Source organism: Lycium ferocissimum, unplaced genomic scaffold (assembly GCF_029784015.1).
Source record: "Lycium ferocissimum isolate CSIRO_LF1 unplaced genomic scaffold, AGI_CSIRO_Lferr_CH_V1 ctg5721, whole genome shotgun sequence".
Taxonomy (NCBI): domain Eukaryota; kingdom Viridiplantae; phylum Streptophyta; class Magnoliopsida; order Solanales; family Solanaceae; genus Lycium; species Lycium ferocissimum.
This window is the reverse complement of record NW_026726093.1, coordinates 8,657-17,660: the sequence shown is the minus strand read 5'-3', so window position 1 is coordinate 17,660 and position 9,004 is coordinate 8,657. Positions and strand designations below refer to the sequence as shown.

General features: G+C 37.2%; 1 long non-coding RNA gene across 2 annotated transcripts; it reads left to right on the top strand.

Annotated features, from left to right (window-relative positions):
• Window positions 1-243: 243 nt before the first annotated feature.
• LOC132044981 (uncharacterized) lies at window positions 244-8,671 on the top strand. Of its 2 annotated transcripts, none has more exons than XR_009412325.1 (3): window positions 244-457; window positions 1,228-1,422; window positions 8,406-8,671. It is a non-coding gene; the product is annotated as an uncharacterized LOC132044981 (long non-coding RNA). The 2 variants fall into 2 exon arrangements; XR_009412326.1 differs by lacking the exon at window positions 8,406-8,671 and adding an exon at window positions 7,473-7,548.
• The last annotated feature ends 333 nt before the right edge of the window (window positions 8,672-9,004 follow it).

The following is a 9,004-nucleotide window of genomic DNA, read 5'->3' as shown; positions in this document are numbered from 1 at the left end:
TTACCTCTAGGCCTATGCACAAATCGGTTCAACCCGAATTTCTGAACCAATTGGGATAATTCAATTTGGATGATACAATTTTATTTCAGTTTACTAATTCAATTATAAATTATTATGGTTTCTCGATTTGGATACGGTTGGGTATATTTATAAATCGAACTGACCGACAAACCGAATTGTGTGCATATCACTAATGACTAATAGTTTAATACACTTAATACTATATACCACATGCCCAAATACCAATACATCAATATTTTCCTCCCCTTTGATATTTCTAGACCTAATAGTCTAATACAATAATACACCGTCTCTCGACTCTCAGTCTCACTCTTCACTAGCCCTAATACACCGTCTTCTCAATCTCAAGGCTCAAGAGGCCACTGAGTGTTCATTCAATGTTCAAGAGTTCCGGATCGGATACGGTTGGCCAGTGATTTCATCTTTGTTTTAGAAGGTAAGAAATTATTTCATCTCGATTTTTTGTTTGACATTTGTTGATTTAACTGTGTAATCTTCGATTCTCCCTTTCTATTTTCGTCTCTGTTTTGATTTGTTCGATTTTGAGTGATTATAAACATCAAAGGGTGGTAGAAGACATGTTTTTTTAGCTTCACTATGATAGATTTGCAGTACCACGAGGAACTAAATTTCCTTGTATACTAAAATTCAGGACTGAAATTATATGTGATATTATTTCTGTGGTTTTTATATTTAGTTAAAGGATAAGAGAAAACTGATATGATCTATTGAAAAATGAGTTTTCATTATCATTGCTTGCTATATTTGTATGGATATGTTGAAAAATTATCTTAATTTTATTTTACTCTATTTGTGGTTTGATTTCAAATGTACAGAGAATCTTGTAGAAACAAATGTCAGTATATGGTCTAATCATTTTTTGCTGATTGTGTGTCGAATATTGTGACGACAATTACTTTTAAACATAGTTTTGAAGGCTGATATTTTGATAATTCTGGGGAAACGTCTTATTGTTGATTCCAGTTTGAAATTTGAACCAAACCCAGTGGTTATTGTTGATTGTTTTCTATTGTCTAGTTCTAGTACAATTTTCAAGATTGGTGTTTAAATGGAGATTCTACTGTCTTATTTCCAGAATTGTTTTGTATGTGGAGTAGTTATTATTTTTAATCAATAGTATATCGAAGTTTGTATAGATGGCAGATTCAGGATCTCATTCATCTTTTTGTACTTGTTCTTTCATAGATGGAAGATTCAGGGTCCGAAGGGATGGAGGTTGAAAAGAAAGTGGCGCTTCAAATGAATCATCGGATACAGTAACCACAAGCCCTTTTCCTACAGGATCTCCTTCCAAAAAAAGGAAAAACCTGAAAGAGAGATCCAAGGCTTGGAAGCACTTTAAAAAGTACGTTGATGAACATGGAATTATAAAAGCAAAATGTAAGTACAAATTTTATGATGCTTCTTCAAAAGGTTGTGGTACTAGTAATTTGCATGGACATATGGTCATTGGAAAGTATTCTAAGTTTCCCCATCATCTTCAACTTGATAAAAATCAAACACAATTTCTTTTTCAACCTAAAAAAGATGGTGAAAAAGGTGATGTCTCACTTGTTCCTTGGGAATTTTATCAAGATGTGTGCAGGAGGGCTTCAACTCATATGGTTATTATCGATCAGCAGCCTTTTAGTGTTGTTGAAAAGAAGGGGTTTATATCTTTTGTTAGGGTTGTTCAACCCATGTTTCAGGTTCCATCTCGTACTACCGTGACCAGGGATAGTTTTGAGCTTTACAATGAAGAGAAGAAATCTTTGAGAAAGTTACTACTGACACATGGACTTCAATTCAAAGAATTAATTATATATGTATAACCGGTCATTATATTGACAATGATTGAAAACTACATAAAAGAAAATTGAACTTTTGTCCAATCATTAGTCACTAAGGTCAAGATTTAGCTAGTGATATTTCTAAATGTTTTCTAGAATGGGAAGTGGATAAGATTTTTATTGTTACAGTTGATAATGCAAGTTCTAATGATGTCATGGTTAAGGTATTGTCAAACAATTTACTAATAATACCAATATGATGAAAGGTAAACACCTTCATGTAAGGTTTATAACTCACATCATTGATCTATGTTCAAGATAGCTTGAAAGAAATGAGTGTATCTGTTGAACGTGTCAGACAAGCTGTTAGGTACATTAGACAATCTCCCGCAAGAGTATTGTTGTGATCTTGACATGATAACATCTAAGAAATCTTTGTGCCTAGATATCCCTACTAGGTGGAATTCCACATATTTTATGTTGAGTGTTGCTATGGATTATGAGGAAGCTTTTACAAAATACTGTGATATTGATTTTCGATTGGTGAACTATATTACTAGTTATCTTTATGAGGATGCAGAAATGTAATGATCCGTTTGGTCGTTTAGGATCTTTTGACCCGTTTGCCCCGTTGACCCTTTCCCTAGCTCTGTTAGTGAATATTGTACGATTTCAGACCATTCTTGGGGTTATGTGTATTTGGTATTTTGGCACTATTTATATATGAGTTCAGACTGTTATTTATCTCTGTTTACTTCCGCATGTTGAATTTTAAGTGAAATGACTTAGCTTCAAGGGAAGGGTTCGGCCACCAGGGGGATAGTGTGGGTACCAGCACGAACCACAAGTTGGATCGTCATAAGAAGCTGCGGTGCACTCTTAAGTGGTGACTGGGAAAGTGTTAGACATATTGTGAAGTTTCTTGAAATCTTTTATTAACTCACCTTGAAGGTATCGAGGTCACTTTATGTTATGTCTAATGTGCAGTTTCTTGAGATTTGTGAAGTTTCCTCTTCTTTGAAAGACTCATGAAAAATGATGATATTATCATGCGAGAAATGGCAAAGAGTATGAAAGAAAAATTTGACAAGTATTAGGGTGATCCACAAAAGATGAACAAAATGATCTTTATTCCATGTGTGTTGGATCCTCTCCACAAGCTTCACTCTCTTTCTTTTTCCCTAAGTACTATGTTTAGACCAACACAAGGGTTGAAAATACAAGAGGAAGTCAAGACGTACATGGTATCTTTGCTCAATGTGTATGCAAAGAATAATATTAATTTATACACATCGTGTCCATCTTCACCTACTTCATAAAGCACATCTAGTGGTAGCATTTGTTCATCAAGTCCACATAGTTTGAAAAAAAAAAAAAAAAGACACTCAAATTCATGCAAGATTTAAATAGGCATAAGAATGGTGAAGGTATTGATTCCAAAACAGAGTTGGATGAATATTTGGGTGAAGATATTGAGGAAGATGGAGTGGGTTTTAATATTTTGTCGTGGAGGAAGGCGAATTCACCTAGATTTTCTAGTCTTGGTGAGATGGCTCGTGATGCGTTAGCCATTTCCATTTATAGTGTGGCATCTGAATCTGCTTTAAGTAATGGAAGGTGTATAGTTGATCCATTTAGGAGTTCACTGACTCCTAAAATAGTGCAAGCGCTTGTGTGTGTTCAAGATTCGCTTCGTAAAGAACCAACTCCAGTTAGAATTGAAGAAGATTTTGATAATCTCGTGCAACTTGAACTTGGTAAGACTATGTTCTAAATTTTTCATGTTTTAAATCTTTAGACTATTGTCATATTTATTTTTATATTTTTTAACTCTTTAAATTTGATCAATACTAGAAGAAAGCCTTGCATTGTCGACATTTAGTTGCAAGTACTCTAAATCAGTTTGAATATGTTATCTTTAAAAGGTTCTGAGTTCTGTTTTTTAAATCTGCTTTTGTATTCAATTTCTGCTTCTAGTTTAGTTTTCATGTCATGACCCAAAATTCTCAAATAGTGACTAAGTCGCGAAGCATAAATTAACTGTGGAATTAAGAAATAACAACCCATAATAAGTTCTATAATAGGTCTTATAAATAAGAACATATAATAGTCTAAGTCAATACATCTCTCAAAACCTAGAAGTCATAAGTACAACAACGACTATTTAAAATACAAGTATGAAAAATACTACAAAAAACTGTCTGAAATGAAGCAAGACAAAAAGATAAAGATAGAAGTGAAGTCTGGTGCTGTGGGACCATCATCAGCTCATCCTAGACACCAAAGTGTGCCTCAATGATCAACAGAATCCCGACATCTACTCGTGCCCGGATCCAAACCTGCACACAAAAGGTGCAGCTAGAGTGAGTACAGGAAGCACGTGTACCAAGCAGCATTGTTGACCAACTCTAAACTATAGCGATGAAGAGGACCGGTACAGCCAATACTCACCTCCTTGCTTTGTTAGTCTTATGTTTCACAGTTTATAAGCATCCAAGCATTAGAAATAAGGAATCCACAAATCAACCAAATCATAAAGCTTACACCTTTCAAAACGTTCAAATAAGGATCTCAAATGAACAATACAGTCAAGTTGAATTCTATGACAAGTGATATGTAATGCAATGCAGTGGCCAATATGTATCAAAGATACACACGCTCCTATAGTAGGTTTCATCGGACCCATGAGGGACTCATGAGGTCTATATACTCACCCGAATTCCAAATTCTCTAGATGAAAATCAATGGGGCTGTCATACCATCATTACTCCAAACAATGTGCCATATCCAATCCTGTCAAGACCCAATTTTACTAAGTCGTGCGAGCACCTACCTTTCCCACCTCGGTAGGCAAACTCTTAACTCAACATTCACAAATAATAGAAAATAGCGGAAGAAGTAAAATAGCGTAAGTCTCACAAATATAATATAAATAAGAAAATGCGGAAGTAAATGGAATTCGCCCCAGTATCTTGTCTAGTCATACAAGAGCATCTAAGTAAATACTACAAGTCTAAATCATAATAATACATAAGTAGTCTCAAAGATTATGTCTCAGAATGGAAATAAAAACATAATGATAGAAAGAGTCTTCGGGCAGCGAACGACCTCATGCTCACCCTGAAGGACTCGAATCAGCAATCCTCAAATATCAGCCACGAGGAGTAGAGGTCGATCTCACCTGACACTCTGCATTCATAAAAGAATGCAGCAAGTGCAGGTCAGTAGAAACAATAAGTACTGGTAGGTATTAAAGGCCGACTAAGACTAGCTAATGTATATAAAGACAATAAGCAAGATAAACATATAAACCAACAAGTACAGGTCAATAATAAGCCGTGTCCACGGTATAAGTCATCACCTATGTTGTAGCATCTAAACCCAACTGTGCCAAGTCTCAGTATAAGCAATCTGAATCAGTACATCACAGTAGTATCACAACAATCAATAGGAACCAAGATACAATGCAATGCAATAATATATGTAGGATGAATGCAATGAATATGCAGCTTTGTACAATAAATCCTGGACAGAGTAACTCCACGTGTTGGCGATCATGACCCATGGGGGACCCCCGAAGTCCATGTACCACTCGCTCCGAAATATGACCTCGGACCATGAGCACACTCTCACAATCCCGGTAAAGACCTCGGGCATCGAACACTCCATCATTCCCAGCAAGAACCCCGGGCAACGAACACTCATCTCTCTTTTATGCTCTTCGGCAAAGACCTCAGAGGCTACACTCTCTCACATATCATCATTAGTGCCATAACCATGCATATATCAGTGTATCATGGAAATGCGTATGAATATGATGAAATGTAATAGCAACAACATATTCAATCCAAAACAGTACCACACATGGCATACAAGTAATATCAGCAATAAGGCTACACAATAAGTTACAATGGAATCACCATTCTTATTTCAAGATCAATCAAGTAAAGTACCGCAATATCATAGCCATGATATATCACGAGTCACAATTACCAATGTCTCTACGTGTCAACGAGCCCACAAGTAAATCGATCAAGATGAGTCAACAACACAACGGGGTGGCTAGCCCCCAAATCATACAACAAGGCCCAACCTAAGACAATATCCATCCCAACTTCGTACTTGAACGCTTACATGTTAGACAAGTGGTTAGGTACATTAGACAATCTCCTGTAAGATGGAAAAGGTTTAATTATTGTTGTGATCTTGACATGATAACATCTAAGAAATCTTTGTGCCTAGATATCCCTACTAGGTGGAATTCCACATATTTGATATTGCGTGTTGCTATGGATTATGAGGAAGCTTTTGCAAAATATTGTGATATTGATTTTGGATTGGTGAACTATATTACTAATTATCTTTATGAGGATGGAGAAATGTAGCGATCCGTTTGGTCGTTTAGGCTTTTTGACCCATTTCCCCATTGATCCTTTCCCTAGCTCAGTTAGAGTGATTTTAACCTGCCAGGATGGGTGGCATGGTTCCCAAGGAAGTCGGGTGAGTCTTGATGGAATTTGAGGAAACTAGAAGCTTTTAAGTTGAATAAGTGAAAAACTGTTGATCAATAGTTGACTTTTGGGTAAATGAGTCTTTTTGGAATTTCCGTCGATTCCATTAAGTTTGGAAGGTCGATTATAATTTGGTAGGGTATTTGATTCGGTTCCTGAGGCACTCAGGGGTGTTTTGGTCTTTGAGTTGGAAACTTTATTTTTGGGGTTTGGGGGTTGCCGGGTCAAGATAACCTCCGTTGGGAATTTTGAGGGCACGAGTGAGTTTGTAACGTGTTTTATAATCGTATGCATGTTGGTTTGTATCCAGGATGTCTCGGATGAGTTTCGGGTTTCGGGGTGAACTTGGTTAAAAACCAGATTTTTCTGGTTTCTGGTATGCTGCACCTGCGGGTATTGGACTGCCTATGCGAGGCTTGGTCTGCAGATGCGAGATTTTGGATGGTCGGGCAGAAGCACACCTGCGACCAGGACTCCACATCTGCAAGATTTCAGTTCTTAAGTGGGTTCGCCTCTGCGGGTAATTTTCCACAGATGCGATGCGGCATCTGCGAGGGATTGTCTGCAGATGCGGGATCGCTGAATCAGGAACCTTTATAATTTCCCCATTTTGTGTTTAGTCTTTCCATTCACAAACCTGAGACCAAAATAGATCTTAATAGCGCGATTTTGTGGAAGATTCTGAGGTTCTTCTTTGGGGTAAGCTTCCTACATCCCTTTTATGTTTATATCATCTTTATATTAAGGAATCTATGGTGGAAATCATGTGTTAGATTGGGGGTTTTGGGTGATGAACCCTAAATTGATTTTTGATCTATCTTCTTCTAAATTGAGTTTTGTTGGGAAGTTTCTTAGTCTCTAATCATTTAATCAATGGGTAATTAGTCCCTAAGCTTAAATCTCCCTTTTTATTTAAGAATCTTGTTATGGAATTTGAGGGTTTTTTTTATTGATGAAATTAAGGCTCAATTGGGGTTAGAATTGCAAGTAACTTGAGGTATTGACTTCTTAGACTTTGGGCAACCTAATTTTCTGCTAAAATTCCTATTCTGCCCTTGCCGGCCCAGGGTCATTTTCGGAGTCGTTTTAGAAGTATTTATATATGGGTGTCCTTAGACTCGTGTACTAACATAGAGTACTAATTTCATAGACTTTGACCGTTCTGAGGCAATCCGAAAAGGAAAGGTTCAAGTGGAGTAGTTCATGGCATCTGTTCAGCTGTTGAGGTAGGTGACAACTTACCCTTGGTTAGACTCTAATTAGCGAATCATATGTAGATGTTAGTTATTGACGGGTAATGCATGATAGGCCTTTAGGCATAGTTGTGGTGTTAAATCCACTGGTTTGGTATGATTTATGTTATGTGGGCTTGTCGTCATATTGATATTCTGTGAATTGGACAGTATTTCTCTCTGCTCTTGTAATCTCACTTATCATCTGGAAAAAGAAAGGATAATATTGATGGATTGAATTGATACACGTTCTATGGCATGTATTTGTTGATTTACTATATGTGTTGTTATTGAGGCTAATTTCATGCATGGTATTGCATTCCATTCATCACTGATATGATATGGTTATAGTTCTAAAATGATGATAAATGAGAAAGTGTAGCCTTCGAGGTCTTTGCCGGAGAGCGTAAATGAGAGATGAGAGCTGTGAGCCGAGGTCTTTACAGGAGCGGGATGAGTACTTGTGATCCGAGGTCATACACCGGAGCGAGAGAGAGTGTGTACATGGACTTCGCAAGTCCCCGTGGGTCATGGATATTGAGGCATTTCCCTTAGCATGTGTGTGCGGTGGAGAAGAGCCTGTGTGGCAGCCCACTACAGTTGCATTGCATTGCTTTGCATCGCATTACATTCACATACATTCATCTGCTCTTGACTATTGACTTGGCAGCTTATATTTATCATTTGATCTTAAAGTTGACATGTTTTATGACCTATTCTTGACTGCTTCTCTGCTCTACTTTTTTTTTCCTTCTATTTATATATGTGAACTTATTGTTGTCGGGCTATGATACCTACGAGTACGTGTATTTGTACTTATACTACACTTGTTGCACTTTTCTTGAATATAGAGATTGTTGCTGGTTCGACATCCTGACCTCGTGAGTGATCTGAGGCTCTAGACCGGACACTTCCAGGGTGAGCAACCTGCCTGATATAAAGCCCAGAGGCTCCTCTTTCTTACCTGTCTTCCTTCTTATTCTGAGACAGCATTATCTAGTTTATGAGACTGTATTTCCTCTATCAGTCTATGTAGTTGTTATTAGTGGATATTGTACGATTTCAAACCATTCTTGGGGTTATGTGTATTTGGTATTTCGGCACTATTTATATATGAGTTTAGACTATTATTTATCTCTGTTTACTTCCGCATGTTGAATTTTAAGTGAAATGACTTAGCTTAAATGGAAGGGTTTGCCCACCAGGGGGATAGTGTGGGTACTTGCACGAACCACGAGTTGGATCGTCATAAGAAGTTGCGATGCACTCTTAAGTAGTGACTGGGAAAGTGTTAGACATATTGTGAAGTTTCTTGAAATCTTTTGTCAACTCACCTTGAAGGTATCGGGGTCACTTTATGTTACGTCTAATGTGCAGTTTCTTGAGATTTGTGAAGTTTCCTCTTCTTTGAAAGACTCATGAAAAATGATGATATTGTCATGCGAGAAAT